Source organism: Equus caballus, chromosome 24 (assembly GCF_041296265.1).
Source record: "Equus caballus isolate H_3958 breed thoroughbred chromosome 24, TB-T2T, whole genome shotgun sequence".
NCBI classification, from domain to species: Eukaryota; Metazoa; Chordata; class Mammalia; order Perissodactyla; family Equidae; genus Equus; species Equus caballus.
The window spans coordinates 21,526,928-21,547,349 of record NC_091707.1 but is presented as its reverse complement, the minus strand read 5'-3'; the positions used below and the strand labels follow the sequence as shown (position 1 = coordinate 21,547,349).

General features: G+C 43.5%; 1 protein-coding gene across 1 annotated transcript in view; it reads right to left on the bottom strand.

The window, feature by feature from the left end:
- PRKCH (protein kinase C eta) overlaps positions 1 to 20,422 on the bottom strand; it is a 212,981-nt gene that overhangs the window by 151,269 nt on the left and 41,290 nt on the right. The window lies entirely within an intron of this gene.

The following is a 20,422-nucleotide window of genomic DNA, read 5'->3' as shown; positions in this document are numbered from 1 at the left end:
ATCAAGATTCCTTAAAGTTCTCTATGAGCTGAGATACCAAGATGTACATTCTGCAAATAAGGGAGCTTGAAGCCTTCTCACTAGGTCCCATCCTCTGCACACACTCCACTGTCCCAAAGACCTTCAGGCAGCATCCTGGGGCATGCCCTCCACATCTGCTCTAATCACACCAGCCCAGGTAGGCAGGCTCTGCCCTCTTCGTGCTGGTGCTAACCTTGAACTACCCATGAACATCTCTAAGCCTTGAATCGTGAGGTTCTTTTGGACTCAAATACATGAATTTATAATTGTAAATAAAATATTGTCCAGTTTGGCCCCATTTCTGCCTTTGGCCTTTCATCTAAGAGAGAGAGAAGTCCAAAGAAGCTGAGTATAGATACGGATGGTCATTTGTAGAATATTAAATTTTAAAAAGCTGCTAATCACATGGTATGGTGGACAGGGCCCCGAACTAGACCAGGACATGGACTCTAGCCTGACTGCCACAGCTGGCTCTGGACTCTGGGCAAGGCCCTTAACCACCCCTAGGGTCACTGTTGTCATCTGAAAGTCCGTGACATCATTAGTCAGCATTTCTGCCATGGCTTCCATCAGATGATCTCAAAGAGACTTAGCAGTACTATTCACTATTTTTATTGTACCTATAGGTGACAAAGACTGAAAAAGAAAACGCACTGACCTTACCCTAGCTCACCAACACATATTTTGTAACACCACACCTCGGTTATGTACTTTTCAAAACAAAAGACGCCTGTTTTGTACTGACTCAGAAAGCTTTACCTGTAGAGTAGCCTATTCTTATAAACCTTCCCTTTCTCCTCATAAAATCTGCCACAGTGTGGTTACCACACTGGAGATCAGCCCAGCGTTTGAATAAGCTACTTGCATCATGACTACTGCTAACTTAACCATATCCCCTTAACTATCTTAAAACCACGTGTGCACCTTTATAGAACAGTTCTGAAAATAGAGTTCTCTGGAGAGATGACTAAACAGGATGTCAGTCTCTAATTGTCTCTACTCTCTGCCTTGACTTGTTTCAAGTCAAAAATATGTTATTTTTAAAAGCCACTCCCTCCTCTTCACTATAAAGGCCTGGCAGACAGCACACACATGCGCACACATTCGACCTCACAACATAAGCTGCTGCAGGCACAGAAGGAGCTGCTCCCAGCCTCCAGACAGACAGGCGGCCGGGACCGCCTCTGTGATCTTCCAGCCCATGGCCAGCCCGTAAACTCCCTCCGACACTGCCCCACGGGCCTGCAAAGAAGGCTACTCTACCCCGACGAGTCAGAAGTTGCTATGACAGATGGCAGGAGATTCCACCACTGAGAATCAGGAGCCCGTACAAGTAGAACAGGTTTGCTGCTGCAGCTTTGACCAATGCCACTGTTGCAGTGGGCAAGTCAGACTCAAACGCCGTCTTCAAGCCTAGTCCATGCAAGACCTCGGACCTTAGAACAGGGCTGCACAAAGTGCAGGTCGAGGTTCATTAGTGGGACATGAAAACAATGTTGCACACAACAGGGATTTTAAGTAGAATAAAATGGAACAGAAAATATAAACGCACCAAGTAGTAAGGAGAAGTACTATGTCATGAAATTTCTGTTTTTTCTATGCATTTATAAGGGTATACCATGTTTTAGCGTAAAAATGTATTCCTTACTGTGTCACAGAGAGACAGTTTGGAAAACCTGGCCATAGAGGTTATCTGTTCCATCTACACCGTGCTGATGGGCTGCTGTCATCTGTTCACAGTGGTCACTTACATACCTCCAGTTGACAGCCAACAGCCTACCTTCACAGCTGGCTTCTTTCACCCCGGCACCCAGACAATATCTTTCTCTAAGAGCAGAATTGCAGTAGCCAATAGTTTCCATTCATTGACCCTAGTTCTGCCCCTACAGCTGCAGTGGATATTTTCTCTCTAGGTAGAACATCCATTCCAGCTTCTGAGAACAGCACTTCAGCTTTATTTGAGAACTATCCCTCCCTCACATGCAGTGCAAATGGTTCAGCTGGGATTCTACCCCTAGTTCCAGAGTGGACATGTGACCCAGGACTGGCCAATCAGAGCACTGAATTTTCCAGCCACAACGACTGGTATGGAGCTGACACATAGTCCTACATCTGGCCATCTGAGTAAGTGCTATTCCCTACCCTCAGTAACTGGTTCAGGTTTGGGCACAAAATCCAAGTGGGTCCAATTAGGAATCCCCTACAAGGAAGAGACAAGATCTCACTTCTGTTGAACTTCAGTCTGGAAGGACATAAATTTGGGAGTGCCCAGCACCCTCCTTGTCACCACATTGGGCTGGAGAATGAAGCCAGCAGAGAAAGGAGACCTGAGAGACACAGAGACCACGTCTTGATATCATTTAAACCCATGGATCAAGCTTTGCTTGATTCTTCTGGATTTTCAGGGAAGTGAGTCCATAAATTCCTTTTGCTTTAGCCAGTTTGAGCAGGCTTTTCTATCACTTGCACCCAAAAGACTTATCCAAATTGACAGCCAAAGAGAATAAGTCAAATATTTAAAGACAATTATCACCACCCCTCTACACCTTCTAACATCCATGCCATCCCCTACAATCTGCCTCCCTGCAGCATCAAAACAGCTCCTGCAAGCTCAGCATGTCCCATGGGGTCAAATCCAAAGCTGCATCTGTCTTCGTCTCAGTTGATCTCTCTGCAGCATCTCATCCTCTTAACAACATGCTTCTTCATGAATCTCTTTACTCCTTCCTTCCAAGGCAGCTTTCTTCCTTGGTCCTCCTCTTGCTCTTCTCTAACTTTCTTTCTCAGACTCCTTTCCAGCATTCTCTCTCTCTGATTGCCTTTAAATCTTGCTGCTCCTAAGTCCTCTTTTCCTTCCACTGGAAGATTCAGACTCATGATTTCAAAACCATCTGAGATTCTTTGGGGTAGGAGTAGGAGAAAGAACCAGACATATCAGAACCTCCAAGGGGGTGTAGTCAGATTCATTTCATAAGTCTCGAGCACAGAGCTCACTCCCAAACCTATATATGCACCTTTCTGAAAGTCTCCATCTCAGTGTCCCACTGAGACAATTTCCTTTAGTTCAACACATCAACATGTCCAGAGTTCAACTTCTCATCTTGTACCCCTTAACTGACACCTCTGATTCTACCATCTACCCAGCAGCCAGGCTCTTTACCACATACACATAATTCTACCAGATCCCACAAAGGCCACTTTCTGAGCCTCTCCTAAACCTGCCCCTTCCTTTCCACTTCTACCACCATCCCTCACCTGGCCTCTTGCAATGGCCTTCTAGCTGGTTTCTGTCTCCAGACTGGCTGCCCCACTCCCCTGCCCAGCTGCTGCCAGTGACATGTTTCAAAAATGAAAATCTGACCATGTGACTTCCTAACTTAAACTCCTTCAGTCTATCCTCTCCCCTCCATGATAAGGTCCAAAGTCAGCTGGCACATAGCCCTGCATGCTGTGTCCCCACCATCCTAAATACAAACAACCTGCATCTCAGCCTCTTTTAATTACTTGTAGACTCTCCAGGGAGGCATGCTATTTCATTTAATCTGAGAGATCAATAAAATGTGTTATGGGTCAGGCAGCATACTGGAGAACGTAGTCAAAATTGTGAAAAACAAGCATTCCCTATCTGAAGCTTACTGCCTAGGGATTTGGGCATGCAATCTTTCTGGCTGGAAAATCCTTTCCTCTCTTTTGTATCTGTCAAACTCCTATTTGTCCATCAAGACTCAACTCAAAATTCACCTTTACAGGAAGACCGTCCCAGACCTCTTTTAGACAGTTGGGCAACTCTACACCATCATGGAAACCATTGCTGGAACCCACATCATGTTGTAGTTATTATGCCCTGTCCTTTAGGAACCTTCCTTGCACATAAAAGGACTGAAATGATATGGTGAATGAGTAAATAAATTAACAAACATGGATAGCCCAAGCTGCTTTCTATAGCACATGTTTTTCTCCTCCTTTATCATTGTGACCAGTTTCCTTCAGATATGCCCCAATTTCTCCATACTCCCATTAAAGAGCGAACATCAGCTTGCAGGTGTAACCTGACCTTAACAGGGGAAAGCAAGGTTATCACCAACCTTGAGCTCAACAGTGACAGCCCTTTACTGATGCAGCAAAGACTACACAAGGACTTTGAGAAGCCCCTGTGACCAAGCTTGAGTTTGTCATCAACTAAAATCTTTGCATCTTTTCTATGTGCTTTAAGGCTCTGCTTCCTACATTCTGTTCAGTGGTTAGGCCCCAAATCCTAAGAGCTTCATATTTTTTCTCTAGAATTTCAACTTGTTGTTCCAGGCCCCAAGGCTCGCTGGATTCCAAATCCAGTCAGTTCATTCACTCTCCTTCTCAGCTTTACAGCCTTCCCAATCAGGGCCTGGGTTAGCTACGTCATCATCGAAAGCACTGACAGAACATCCAACGGAACAGGGCTGAGGCCAGGGCACTAGGGAGGCCCAACATGGAAATGGACACACTCAGCATTCTTCCTGTAACAATCATTCAGGCAGAAACGAAGACACTAACTCCTCTTTCCTACAGGCCCCTTCTATTGGTGAGGACGGCAACACCCGGGCCCTTGTCTAAACCCAGAAAGCAATGGCCTTTAAAAAAATGACATTCTTATGCACAAATAGATAAATCAACAAAAACTCAGTGTCAAAAACTGGTGCCGTAACCACTGGGCATCCATATGCAAAAGAGTGAACTTCAACTCATACACGTAACTCACACAGAAATCAACTCAAAACGGATCATAGACCTCAGCGCAAAACCGAAAACACTAACACTTCAAGAAAAATACTTAAGAGAAAATCTTTGGGACCTTGGGTTAGGCAAATATTTCTTAGATATGAAAACAAAAGCACAATCCATGAAAGAACAAAATGATAAATTGAACTTCACCAAAATGAAAATTTCTGCTCTTTGAAAGATACCATTAAAAGAATGAGAAAACGAGACACAGATTAGGATAAAATATTTGTGAATCATCTATCTCATAAAGTACTTGTATCCAGAATGAAGAACTTACAAGATTCATTAATAAGAAAACAAAACAAACCAACTTTCAAAAAGTGGGTTCCATCACTTCATTTCACCAAAGAAGATAGACAGATGGCAAATAAGTACATAAAAACAAGTTCAACATCATTAGTCATTGGATTAATGCAAATTAAAACCACAGTGCAATAACAATACACAGCTATTAGGATGGCTAACATTCAAAAGTCTGACTATACTAAGTGTTTGTAAGAACATCAAGCAAGCGGAATTCTCACACACCATTGACAGGGCTGTAAAAGGCTCCCATCACTTTGGAAACAGTTTGACATTCTCTTAAAAAGTTATGCATACATCTCTCATTTGATCCAGCTATTCCACTCCTAGGTATTTAGCCAAGAATAAAGACAGTGTATGTTCAGGCAAAGATATATATGCAAATGCTCACAGGAGCTATTTTCAAAAAGTGGTATACCCATACAATGGAATAGTCCTCAAGAAGAAAAAGAATAAACTACTGATGTATGCAACAACATGGAAGTATACTAAATGAAAGAAACCAAACAAAAAAGAGTACATTCTGTCTAGAAAAGGCAAGAAAACATAGTTTTATATGACTATAAACATATAGTTTCTATAGTGGTAGAAAACATATCAGTGGTTGGCTGGAACAGGGTTTAGAGAAACAGGACAGGTGGTGCAGAGGGAATAAAAAGGGGCATGAGAGTATCAAACAGTTAAATGGGGAAAGAAGACTCTAACACTGGTGCTAGGACCACAGGATATCTATGTGCAAAGAATGAAGGCGGGTCCCTACCTCATACCACAGATAACCATGAACACAAAATGGATCATAGACCTAAATGTAAGAACTAAAACTATAAAGCTCTTGGAAGAAAACATAGGAGTAAATTTTCCTGACTTTCCTGACTTTAGGCAATGGTTTCTTAGATATGACGTCAAAAGTACAAGCGGGGCTAGCCCAGGGGCGCAGCGGTTAAGTTCGCATGTTCCACTTCAGCGTCCCAGGGTTTGCCGGTTGGGATCCCAGGTGAGGACATGGCACCACTTGGCACGCCATGCTGTGGTAGGTGTCCCACATATAAAGTAGAGGAAGATAGGCACGGATGTTAGCTCAGGGCCAGCCTTCCTCAGCAAAAAGAGGAGGATGGGCAGCAGCAGTTAGCTCAGGGCTAATCTTTCTCAAAAAAAAAAAAAAAAAGAAAAAAGTACAAGCAACAAAAAATAATTGACAGATTGGACTACACTGAAATTTAAAACTTTTGTGATATAAAAACAAACAAACAAAAGAAGTATCTACACCTCATTGCCCAAATACCCTCTCCAAGTGCTGCTGTCAACTTTTCCCCATCAAAGCTTCCAGTGGCTTCCCAATGCCTTCAGAACAAAACTCACTCTGCTTCACGTGGCTTTCCAGGTCACCTTGGGATACTAACTTATCCAAACTTCTTTTCAAGCTTCCATTCTTTAAACTGGCTCTCCTAGTCGGGCCTGTCTCCTTTCTGTGGCACGGCCACACCTTTGCTCATGCTGTTGTCTCTGCTTGGAAAGCCTTTCTCTCTTCACTTCACCTTTCTATTTATTCAAACCTTTACTGAATTAGTCCTGGGGTCGGGATCATTGCCAGGTGCTCAGGATTTCCCACAGCAGCTCCCTAGGGCGACAGGCAGGGTGGGTAACGAATGCACCTGGCAAAGATGATGCAGGTACAGGAGCTGAAGGAAGGAACTTTTGCCAGGAAGATCTTGACATGCACATTGATCCCGCAGTCTCAAAATTCCTGTCTCAGATATTATCTTAACACATGTCTATGCCCTTGAGCAATTAGGTAAAATTTCACATACTTATATCTCATCGCTTACACTAAGTCTGTAAGCTCCATTCTAGCGGGATTTGACACTTTTATACTCCAAAGGCCTAGCAGAGTTCCTTGAACCAAGTAAACACTCAACAAATATCCATTGATTTGGTCTAATGAGCTGAACTGGAAGGTCATTTGACCATCTCAATTTCATCACCCATAAAATAGGAATGATGGTATTTTTTTTTATTGAGTTAATGATAGGTTACAATCTTGTGAAATTTCAGTAGTACATTATTGTTTGTCATTCGTGTTGTAGGTGCACCACTTCTCCCCTTATGCCCACCCCCTACCCCCCTTTCCCCTGGTAGCCACAAATCTGTTCTCTTGTCTACATTTTTAAATTCCTCATATGAGTGGAGTCATACAGAGATTGTCCTTCTCTAATTGGCTTATTTCACTTAACATAATTCCCTCAAGGTCCATCCACATTGTTGCAAATGGGACAATTTTGTTCTGTCTTATGGCTGAGTAGTATTCCATTGTATATATGTACCACATCTTCTGTATCCACTCATCTGTTGATGGGCACTTAGGTTGCTTCCATGTCTTGGCTATTGTAAACAATGCTGCAATAAACATTGGAGTGCGTAAGACTTTTGGAATTGCTGACTTCAAGCTCTTTGGGTAGATACCCAGTAGTGGGATAGCTGGGTCGTATGGTAGTTCTATTTTTAATTTTTTGAGGAATCAGGAATGATGGTATTTTATGCTGTAATAAATACTATGTGACAAAACATCATAAAATATAAAAGTGCTCCAAGACGACTCCAAGGCGTACCAGTAGCAACTGGACTACCCAGGCCCCTGCTTAGGGATCCTCCTCTGTTCCCTTGCTGTGCCCAGCAGAGCCCCAGCACCCCTCCCTCCCCACACACACTCCCTCAGCCAACATTTGCTTTCCCTTGGCATCACCTTGCAGAAGCTGGGCAAGTCACTTACATCCCCGGCTCAGTCTCCTCGTCCATGAAATGAGAGGTTGTCTAAAAACCTTTCTAGCTCTAATGTTCCATGATTCTAAACAGGCTTAGATAAAAGCCTGCACACAGGACTCAACGGAAACACTCATTTAATTAACTGGTAATAATTTATAATCATTTCCCTTCACAAAAGGCATTAGAATTGATCACAGACAGGAAACTTCTGGCTATTTAATATTCATCTCCGTCTGGGATAAGCGAAGGGATCTAGCATATTAAAAGAAAAAAATGATCCTTTATTTGGGCAAAGTTAGAGGGTTCACCTAGACTCCATGGGCCTTGAGCCAGACATCAGACATCTGGGATACTCAGATTCTTGGCATGGTGGCTCGTTTCTATAACTTTTCTAAGTCTTACTCTAGGCATAAGTAACAAGAGAATCTAAAACATGATAAAGCATTTCAAAATTCTCTTCCAGCTGAAACTGTCAGGCTTGAAAATAAGAGTTCAAATTCCTAAAGGAAAAAAAAAAAGTCTTACAGAATTGTACCAATAACCAATGAGGAGACCTGTGGCTGTGTTCTTCAATAATAGAAATAGTAGCTACTATGTTTTGGGCTTATGGATGTGCAGGAGCCCTGCAAGGTGCCTAACCTACATTATTTCTCACCTTCGCCACTTGTAAGTTAAGTATCACCACCATCATCATACAGACGGGAAAACGGGAGCTCAGTAAGGTTAGGGAATTCATGGAGGTCACCCAGCAGTGAAGGCCGAGCCAAGATCCAGACCCAGGGAAGATCCCACACCGGTTCCACACCAGCCTCCCCCTAGGCTGCTGTGACAGCATCTGCCTGCGGGTGCTGCAGATTTGCCTTCAGCCTTCTGCTCCCCGCGAAGCCAGCCTGCCTGGGCTTCTGGCACTTAGGCCATCACATCACTCGTCTCCCCTGGGAACTTGGGCAAGACTTGTGCCATCAGGACCTGAGGATACTCCCTGCCAAAGGGTAGCCCTCAGTGATCCAGCCTCGCCTCCTCATGCCAAGGCCAGTGGGAGTGGCACCAGCCTGACAGCGTCACCTGATGGCTCCCAAAGCTGGCACAAAGCCGGAGCTGCTAAGTGTGGCAAGTCTATGCTGGGGCCGGGCAAATGCAGCAGGCGGCTCAGGCCCCATTAGTCAGCTGCCTGGAGGACCCAGTCAGTGTCATGTGCTGCAGACACACCACACGTCCCCTCGCCACGGGAAGGAGTTTAAAGGAGAAGGAGGTGAAAGAGGCAAATCCCACATCCCTGCTGATTTTCTATTTTCATCTCTGTAACAATCAGACGATTTGGTGTGTTAAAAGCACACTAAGACGTCCCACAGATTAAAAACTGTCAGAAAAAGATGATGGCAAAAACTGCACAGTAAAGCGAGCCTTGTCAAATCTGACTGAAATCTAAGTGAAGGAAAATACTATCCTTTATTTAGTGGCTAAATCCTCATCTTGCTAAGTCTGGACCCTCTGTGTGGTCAGAGGGGGCGGTGGGCAAAGAGCTCCGGCCTGGGACAACAGCTCTCGTGATAGGTCATCTGCCTTCTGCACCTGGAACACAAGGGTGGACTAGCATTTAAGTTCTTTTCATACCTAATATTCTATGATTCCAAGTCAGAAACAATTTCTGAGCTCCACAGAGCAAGTAAAGACATTTGAAGGCCACTAAAGAGCCTGTCTCTAAAATGCATACTTAAGCCTCACGAGAACTCTTCCCCATGCCCTGCTAAATATACCCAGAAAATCACTGTAAATTTAAATTTAGAATTACTTCCACTCAGAGCCCATTACCTCTATGTTCCAGTGTGAAAAGTATATCTTCTGGCAAAACTAAATCTCTTTTGCATTAAAATTAATTTTTCAAAGTTTCTCTGCCGATAATGAAAAATCAAGAATAAATAGTCAAGACTAGATATGTCTGAGGACTAAAATATTTTTTCTCTGCCAAGGAGAGGGCCAAGGATAGATAGAAATGGTCTACTATATGTAAGAAGTGCTGTGTGTATGTCTCTCAGTCTTTGACTCTAATATCCAAGGGATTAAAAATGTAAATTAAATGAAAGATGCCTTAGGCTCTTCAAAATGCTCCTCTCCAGTTCCTCTTCCTTTGCCTCCTAGGAAGTTTAATTCTGTGCTGGAAGGCCTGCCTGACACCTTCGTGAATGAGGACAGAGCCTCTGAAGGCATCTGCCCAGCCCATCAGTTGGTCCAGAGCTGCTGGTGCTACTGATGAACCAGAAAGGGTGGGCTGAGTTATTCTGAAGAAGCCCAACGCCTGCCCTGGAAGCCAGCAGAGGCCTTTCGAAACAGCGCCCTCCAGAACTAAGGAGGCATTTTCCTTCTCCTTCAATAAGGTGTCTCCAAGGACCTCATGCTGGAGCAGACCCTGAAGTGAGAGAGGAACCACACTTGCGTTCTCTCTCCATACTGCATATCCCTCACATTAAAGAACACTTTAAAAGGGCACTTTCTACATGATCTCGAGCCTTCTCTTTTCTGCTCCATAGACCCTTCCAGAAAGAGAACATAGTCTGCCCTTGCCAGGATGAGGTATTAAACAAAAGGGACGGGCGGCCGTTTGACTGAGGCTGGAGGTGAGCATGTAGTCCAAGGTCACCCTTCTGCTCAGCTGCCTCACAGCCGCTATGGGCTGCCTGGGGAGCGCAGTCAGCTCCACAGTGAGCCTCGTTCTCTGAGGGGAAGCTCCCACAAGAAAGGAGAAATCTTAGGAGACGGAGAGTCTAGTAAGTTTTGCCACAGGTGCAAGTTACTTTTTTAGAGTAAACAGGGGTATATTAAATATTTGCAATCAAATAATTCCCTCCCACTCTTCCCCTATCCTAACATTTTACACTGAAGATGTCAGGTTAAAAGAATACTATATTACTTTTATGTATATTTAAATAAATATATATAAACATATCTATAAATATATATTTTTATATATATAAATAAACAAGTCCAGAATTATCCTACACTGCTGACTCTCATCACCTATAGTAATGATAGAAGAAAGCAAAAGCTATAGCAAAACCAAAGCAAGGAATAAGTCAAAACTACATTTTAGCATACTGAAGCATTCAAGATGTTTCATAGACTTTATTGCTCATTGCTCAGGCTCTAGGAAAACTTTAGAAGACTCTGTGAACCTGAAGGAACATCAGACAATACATCAAGCCCAAGTCTCTCTCCCAAAGGTCATCCTACGACAACATCTTTCCTCCTTTAGGTCTTCCAGAGGCAGGAGAGATGAGAGCTCTGCAGAAGAAGGGACATTTGTGCCCCACCTAGAAATTCAGGTAGCAGGTCCCAGCTGGACCAGGGAAGGGGAGGCATGCAAACAGAGATGAAGTACGTGCAAATGCACAGAGGACCCACTAGGGGTTACTTATGGTTGAACCTAGGCCGTGTAAATGAGACAGGTCAGAAACGAGGCTGGAGAGGACAGGGTATCAGATAAGTAATGGCCTCATGGCACGCTGGGAGGCTACCCAGCCCTTATTGCAAGGCAATGGGGAGCCACTAAGGGGTTTCAATCCACAAAGTTACAGGATCAAAACTACATGACAGATCCCTATAGACAGAGTCTTGAGCTTACAAGGGAAGAGATGCTGGCGGTGGCGATACACGTTAGAAGGCTATTTCAGTGGCCACAGTGAAGGATGAGGTGACCTGAGCTAAGCCAGCAGCAGAAAGGATGGAGGAGGAGGAGGTAGACAGGGGAAAGGCAGAGGAGGGAGCAGCAGCTGGACTTTGTAATTGGAGGTGGGATGGAGCAGTCACGTAGAGTATCCAGGGCTGATGACCATCCCTGGTGCCATTAACTGAGACAGGGACTCCAAAGGGAGGAGCAGATCTGGAGGTAAGACAAAGCATTCAATGTGTGACCATTCCCCACGTTGACTGAGTGTCTACTGGGCCATCCTTAACAGCTTCCTAAAGTTCAGATGGAGGGGTATAAAATACACAAAGATATAAAACACAGCCCAATGCAGTCTCAACTGAACGGGTAAAGACAACATCAAAAGCATTAGTAAGATCAAGAAAAGGAGCAATCCCTGGGCGGGGGCAGAGCTTCACCTGAGAATGAGACCTGCGTTGAGGCCCAAAGGCATTGTGAGTCAGGAGCACATGGTGAGCAGAGATAGAACCAATATCAGAACACGAACTCAACCAGTGTGGATGGAGGAGTGTCCACGGGAGTAAGAGAGAAGGTTGGAAGCAAAACCGTAGACAGAGCTGCCCTAGAGAATTTTAACCTTCTTATATAGACCAAGGAGAGTCACCGGAAGGCTCTGATCATGTAAATTTGATGGAGAGTAACATGTAAAAGGGGCACTTTGTCTACTAGACCAATGAATGGGAGAGAGCTATGGTCTAGAAATGTGAAAGTTTTCATAAGGGTGGAACCAGCGGAAATTAAAAACCATATGAACAGAGCAAACAAAAGCAGTAGAACAGTCAAAGAAGTATTGAATTTTGGGCCTGAGTGACCTAGATCAGGGGTCAGCAGACTATGGCCCGTAGGCCAATTTCAGCCCACTGCCTGTTTTATTGAAGTAAAGTTTTTTCTGAAACACAGCCACACCCATATGATTTACATTTTATCTATGGCTGCTTTTGTGCTACAAAGGCAGAGATGAGTAGTTGTGTCTGAGACCTTATGGCCCACAAAGCCAAAAATATCTACTGTCTGGCCCTTTACAGAAAAAGTCCGCCAACCTCTGTTGCCATTAATCAACCAGGGAACTCAAAGGGAAGGAACATGTTTAGAAGAAAGGAAATCAGTTCAAATTTGACACAAAGGTACCCAAATAGAAACATCTGGCAAGAAGTTAGAAATAAAGAAAACCTGTGGAATGAAGATAGGGCTGGGGTTCTTATTTAGGAATCCTTCCCAAAAGGTGATCACTAAAAGCCTGAAATTTTTCAAGAAAGAGAACAGGAAAGGGAGAAATGAGAAAGCAAATTCATTTAGGAGGTGAAAGAAAGAAGAACAGAGACACAATCCGAGAGGTGGGAAGACTCACCCAAGTGTGGTATCATGGCACACGGAGGAAGCAGCTCCAAAAAAGGAGAGAAGCCACATGCTGCAGACGAAAGCAGTCCAGCTAAACTGTATGCAGTTTAATTGAGTTGCAAGGTGAAGCTAGAAATGCAAGCTGGGCTTCGGATGCCAAGCTGAGTTTAAATTTAAGTTAAGAAAATTAGACTCACAATAGTAAAATACAGGTCTGAAGACAAGCTAGAGGTGGGTGGACTGGAGCGGCGGTAGCGGGCACAGTTTAGAGTCTACTCCAAAGGTACAGGTTAGGCGGCAGAGCAGACAGGAGGAAAACATCACAAAAGGAGCTCAGTATGACTTGGCGGCTGAGGGGTGGATGACGAAAAGCCGAAAAGGGCTCTAGTATCTGGAAGCCTGTAAGACTTATCCCAGAAGAAGTAAAAGAATCTGGCAATCAGTTGGTTTAGAATGACTCTAATTTTTAACCATATGGATTTTTTAGGGAGACGTTCAGGTAGAAATGTTTGTCAAAAAGACAGACGGGCCTGAAACTCAAAACAAAGGGCTAGACAGAGTTGCAGAAGTTATCCACACAATAAAGACAACTGAACCACAAGACAGCTGACCCCAAGCACAGAGGGTACAATCCAAAGAGCAGAGTCAAGAACCAAAGCTACGTTTAGAGAATGGGAGGAAGAAGAGGCAGCGAAAGGGAAAGAAGAGCGTGCAGAAGGGCACCATGTCTGCCTTGGGTGCCCCGAGCAGTTTCACACATCGTTTTCCATTGATCTTCACAAGCCCCTTCTGAGTAAGGGAAGTATAGCGCCATTGTCCCCACTTATTGCACAGTCACCCGGAGGTAAATGACTTAATAAATTGGGGGTGGACTGAACTAGATTTGGATTGTAAGGCGTGGAGTACCATTCAGACCGCTCTATGGATAGAATCCTAATATATTTATGGCTTTTTGGTAAATCTGATTAATTAATATTTGTCACACAAGGTTTCTGAAAGTTTACCTGTCCCATTCTCTCACCTCTTCCTCAATCAACTTTTGCCTGCTCTTAGGAACTAGTTTCACAACCACAGGTGCAACCCAACCCGGGCTTCAGCCAGGTGACAGCCTGACAGCGGAACAGTTTCCGAACATCAGTTGGAATGAAAACCAGAACTGCTTTCAGATGCAACTGGTTGCCAGGACTCTTGGCAGGATGTTAAACCAAATGGTGAGCTGAGGCCATTGGAGGGCTTGGGAAGTAAGTGGAGAGGCCAGAGACAGGACACCTGTCCCCTCCCATCCCCTCCCCAATCTAAATCAGAGGTACATGAACTAGAATTCTTTGGAGGCTTTTTGCTAAAATGAAAAACCCACCCCACACTATTTCCTTAGTCATGTCTCATCACTCTAACCTGAACACATCCTCAGGGCCCCAGACCTTGCCTTCTCCTAAAGCAGCAAACGGCAAGGCCTCTTTTCCTTGCCTTTTCCTATAAGAAACTGTTTTCTATTATTTATCCCTATTTCTTCCACCTGCAGCACTTTCAAGCTCTTAAAAATGACTTCATTAGCACAAGGGATTGTTTAGGGCAGTAAAACTATTCCATATGATGCTGTAAAGGTAGATGCAGGACACTAAGCATTGTCAAAACCCATAGAACTTTACAGCAGTGAACCTGAATGAATGCAATTAAAAAAAATAAAAAGCATGTAGGGAGTCAAGAGATACCAGGATGGAATGCTGAGTGCAAAATGTATGAAATAACCTCTCAGAAGGGAGTGAGGGAAAAGGTGCTGACCTAAGTACCTCTGGAAATGAGTGGAGACTCTAAGACTCTATGCAAAAGGAACTTCACATAAGCACTGAACTCTAGCTGGGAAAGCTGAGGGGTGGGTGGTACTGGTTAACCATTTGAAACCACTATACATGTAAGTAAATGGATGGCGGATAGTGGGAAGCAGTTTTTCACTATTGGAGTGGAAGTCTGCAGCCAAGCACGGGAGAAAGGCTCGACTGATCCACGCAGTAGTGTACCAGCGTTGCAGACATCAGGATGAACTCATGTTTGCCTTAATAGAGATACAGATGGATCTATAATAATACAGATATATGTATATACAGGGGTTAGTATACATACGTCTATTTCCTTGTTCTCACAGCTGAGAGGACCTAGAAGCAGTGACACCCTAGTAGCAACAAGGACACCCAGTACCCAGAACTTGGTTTCTAATACCATTCTCTAATAAAAGGAACCAGGGCTCCGTGGGGAAATGGCTGATCTCAGGGATGGGGCAGGGAATATACAAAATGAGCCTAGAGCATCTTGCAATGCCAGAATAAGGAAGAGCATCTTGCAATGCCAGAATAAAAAAAAAAAAAGCCACAAGGAGAACGGATGTCACAAAGAGACATAGGAGTGAACTGAAAGAGCTCCCAAAGGCCAAAACTGGAACAGTGTGAGCAGCAAAATAATGTAGTATTGGATTATAACCTAAAATATAAAATAATTATCCACAAGCCCGCACTGACCTAAATAAATGATTGAATAAATAAATAAATGAGGGGAAGGAGACAAATCTGCCAAGCAGACGAATATCAAATAATGTATTTATATTTTGTCCCCCTCCAGAGGTGGAGCATAACCCTCTACACCCTATGTGTGGCCTGTGCATAGTGACTTCCTTCCAAAGAGTACAGTATGGAAAGGGGGAAAAAGTAACTTTATAGGAGAAACCTGACCAACACTAGCTCAGGCACGTGATCAAGGTTCACACGAACAGTAATAAGTCATGTCAATAGGATGGACATGTGTAATGTATAATGATGTGATTGACGTGATGTAATGAAATAGGCACTGCACCTCTGTGGTCCTCCTCCCCAAAACCCCATATCCCCTCTAACCACGAGAGAAACATCAGACAAACCCGAAGTGAAAGATATTCTACAAAATACCTGACTAGCACTCCTCAAGGTTTTAAGCTCACCAAAAACTTTCCAGGAAAGTCTGAGAAACTGCCACAGACTTGAAGAGCCTAAGGAGATGTGACAACTAAATGTGACGGAGTATTCTGGATGGCATCCTGACACAGAAAAGGGACATTAGGTAAAAACTAAAGAAAGCCGAATAATCTGGGGAGTTTAGTTAGTAAAAATGTATCATTATTGGTTCATTAGCTGTGACAAATGTCCCACACCAGCATAAAATATTAATAAGAGAGGAAACCGGGTGTAGGGTGGACGGGAACTCTCTGTACTATCTGCACAATTTTTCTCTAAATCAGAAACTATTCTAAAAGAAAACATCTATTTAAGAAAAATCTCTTTTAAAAACTGCCTCCATTGAGCCCTAAATCCAGGTAATTCTTAGAGAAATTAAAATCTGAATTAGTAACAGTATTATAGGTGATAAGTATGATGCTTTCACTAAATGGGTGAAAAGAAAGTCAGAGGCAGCAGTGCAAAAGAATCCCTGACCTTTCTAGACTGTGCATGTAGCATTATCATATTAATGCTAAGTTGTCCCCGTTCCCAACTTTCCGCATCTGGTGCAGTACATCCCAGGCTGAGCTAATTTTCATACAGCAGGGTTTAGTGTTACTCCACACTCCTGGAGAAGGCCCATAGTGAGAAGCCCGAGACTGGTTTTTTTTTTTTTTAAGTATTCCCATTGCCTTTCTCCAAACTGTTTGCAGACAAGCTGTTGGTGAAGTGTCTTCCCTTAAGCTAAAAGCAGAAGTAGAAGAAGGAGAGAGGGAAAGAGACAAAGAGAAAGAGAGAGAGAAATCAGCTACAAACTGCTTCCAACTACCATCTAACATAATGAGTATTTTTTTTGGAGCTAGGGCTGTGTAATGTCAATGACATCATGCCCATTACATTATCCGATTTCACAAAGAGTTGCAGAAAATCCGAACAGGAACTCCTCATCCAAAAACTGGATAGACTCAGAGCAAGTTTTTAAGACAGCCCACCTTTTCATTTTTCTCCCCAGTGCTAAGGGGGTAAGAAATGCAAGAACTTCTCCCAGCCCCCTGAGCCAGAATCTCCTGGATGTACTTCACACACATGCAGGCCCCGAGCCCAGGCCTGGCAAACCAGCATCCATTTAACAAACTCCTCAAACGACTGACTCTGATGCCCACTAAAGTTTGGCAACGACTACAATTAGTTCTTCCTTCACTGTTCTCACTGCTCCGTCCCTTCCCTGTTCATCCAACAACCTAAGGAACCTACAGTTTGCTATTATATAGTAGAGTTCTCAATAAAAATATATATACATATAAGTTTCTGCTTGTAGATCATATTAGCTATGCATCAGTTGCTTAAAAAAAGTTATGTTTTTCCTTAGAACTTTCTCTCTTACCTTCTTATCCCATTTTTTCTTTTCAATCCACTTTGGTTAGGTGCTATTCATAACCCAACACTTCTGGAGAACTACTCCCATGGCTAATGCATTAAACAGTTAAAACATATAATACTTTAGAGTTTATTTGAAAGCCAAATGCCCAAGAAGAGAACACTTCAATTATATTTATCAATATATACTATATTTCACAAAACAGAGTCAGTTTATGGGAATTTATATAATAAAACTGCAAAATATAAATAGGTAAAAAATCAGAATGGGGAAAATGAAATAGGCAATCAAGGCTAGGGCCAAGTTTAAATGTAAACAGTTTAACTTTGATTGAAGTTGAGCTCCCAATTTGAATCTGAATTTCTGAAGCGAAGCCAAAAGGGAACCAGGATCACGAACACAATTCACGTTAACAACCGTAATGAAACCTCACCGATTTCTCAGGAGGAGCAGAGCTCCCAAGGCCCTTAGGTCTACAAAAATGTCTGACAGTGGTTCTCAAAGTGTGCTCCCCAGATCAGTAGTATCGGCATCACCTGGGAAATTCTTTGAAATGCAAATAGTCAAGCTCCACCCTTAACCTAGTGAATCAAACTTTGGAGGTGGGGCCCAGCAATCGATGGTTTTGAGCCCTTCCAGGGTGATTCTGATGCAGGCTAAAGTTTGAGAACCACTGCTTTAGCGCATCTTCATAAAGAGTGCATTGAAAGTGGTTACAAACCTGCTCAGAAATATCCCAACAATAAGTCAATGGTGTATTTTGTACAGCAAATTCTAGTAGCATTCTTCAGAATAAAGCAGATTTACAAAACCCAAAACCATTTGGCCAAGTATACAGCTTGGGTGTCGAAAGGAAGCACGTTTCCCAGGGCCTGGTACATATTAGATTCTACATATTTTTTGAATAATTTAATAACAAATAAATGCATACCTGCATGCATTGTTGCATATGCTTTAAACAATTCCTCATAAGTACCAATTATGGTCAACTGTGCTTTGAATGCCTATACCAAATATATCAATTTCAAAGGCTGTAAAAATTTTTAATAAATTTATTTTAGGAGGGAAAAGTCACCAATTATAATCAAATATCTTTCTATTTAAATTTTTTTTTAATTGCAAAAATATTTAAACCTCCACAGCACCCTCCAGGTATCATCCCATGTTAGCACCACAGTCAGAAGATAATTAGTACTAGTTCTAGTTTTACAGACAGAAAATACCTACAGGAGAGTTACATGAGCTGCCAAAGGGCACCTCAGCATGGGTTCTCGGACTTCTGGCCTAGTTGCTCCTCCTTCATTTCATAAACATCCGTGTGTCTGCTGAGCAGCGACTCCAGAAGTTCGGCTCTACCTTCAAAGGCTTTTCTTACAAATCCATCTGGAGGAGCCTCCCCATCTCAGGGCCCATTAACATGAAGCCTTCTTCCCCATCAAGACACACAAGGCTCAAAGGAAAGATCATCTTGGAAGTGTGGTTTCTTTATTTTTCAGGGGCAGTTGGAGGAAGTGCTGGTCATAGGCAGGGAGGAGTGAAGGGTGGGCTGTGCATGACAGGAACCTACAGCAGATGCTGGAAGTAGAGGATGCTGGAAGTAGCGGATGCTGGAAGTAGAGGGGGTGGTGATGGCCACAGGAGGAACATGCCTGGTTGAAGCACTGTTGATCAGCCTGCTTGGGTCACAGACTCCTCTGGCTCTCTCACTAGAAAATCCTAACATGGCAGCCTATTTTATGAGGATCTCAGACACCTGGAAGCTCCTCCAAGCACCCCAGGTGAAGAGCCTGTAGTCTCTCTGAGTGACATTATTTGCAATTGTTGTAACAACTCATTGTAACGAGGACACAAATCCACTCTGGGTCATCTCATTCCTTCCAGAACAATTACAGGTCACAGAACCTCCGACAGGGGCTGGAGTTAGCACCCCTTCATCCAGTTAGTCATCTAGCAAACATTTATTGAGCACCTACTGTGTGCCAGGCACCAAACTGGGTGCTGAAAATAGGGAAATCACAAGAGGAGAGCAGTACCAAGGGGCAGCTTGGGCACACTGTGCCTCCTGCAAATGACCTCACCCACAGTGACCTCACCCGTCGTGACCTTGATGGCAGTTACATCAGGGCTGGCCTCTGACACACATACACACACGAGTGGCACCAACTCATATTTGCTTTCCTGGGTGCATGTCCTCTGAGGACACTGAGTCAGACGTGGAAGTTTCGATTGGGGTAGGGGCAGACGTGATCTTGAGAATCACTCGCTGACTGTACTCCTTCCCTCTGGCTGTAATACATGCTTTCTTCATCATCCTGTCTCTCTCTCCTCTTTTCCTATTGCCCTTTGTCACACCTTCTGCCTTCTCTTGGCTCTAGGTCCCCAATCTGCTTATGATCCTTGGGTCCCCAGTTCTGGAAGCAGTGAAGGACTGAAGCAATGGAATACGTAGGAAAGTGAGTATATTCAGGAAAATAGAGTTCCCTGCTCAAAATATTTCACATTTAGTGCATCTTACTACTGCTACCTTAGAGAAAAGGAAGACCACAGTAGAAGGAGCCACCTGCCGAGACAGAAAGGTACTCTCAGTGGATTTAAGGATAAAGTTCTAAGGTCCCATTTCCATGGCCATTACACTAAGAGCCCCAGGAGGCCGGAATGGCTCAAAGTCTTCGGCAATGGAAGTAAGTATAACTATACACAGAAACATGGGACACAGAGATGTTGAAGGATGGCTGGCTGTGTAAGAAGGGTCCATATAGTTATGCCTGGGTACAAGCTTCCTTGCCTAATGAATACCATTCATATTCCCAAAGCAATCAACAATAAAGTTGAAGTGGTGACATCCATGTCCTTATATCCTATCCAGGAAACCCATGAATTCTGAGACCATAGTCTCCAAAATGCCGGATCCAGGCTAGGTTCACCCAAAGTGATCACTGGGCAACCTGCAACTTCCACTGAACTTCCTTAAGGGTGCCAGGCGAACAGGTGAATTATAAATATTTTCCTCCTCACTTGGGATCTGGTTCCCCTCCTGTTTTGCTTCCTTATTAATTATTATCTTTTCTCAAAGAAATAAAAAAGGATACAAGGACATGGAAACTATTTTCCCAAAGGGGTAATGTGTCTGGTTGTTTGCTTAAAATGTCTTCAGAGTTTTATGAGTCTTTCCTTACTGGAAAAACAAAAGGCTGAACT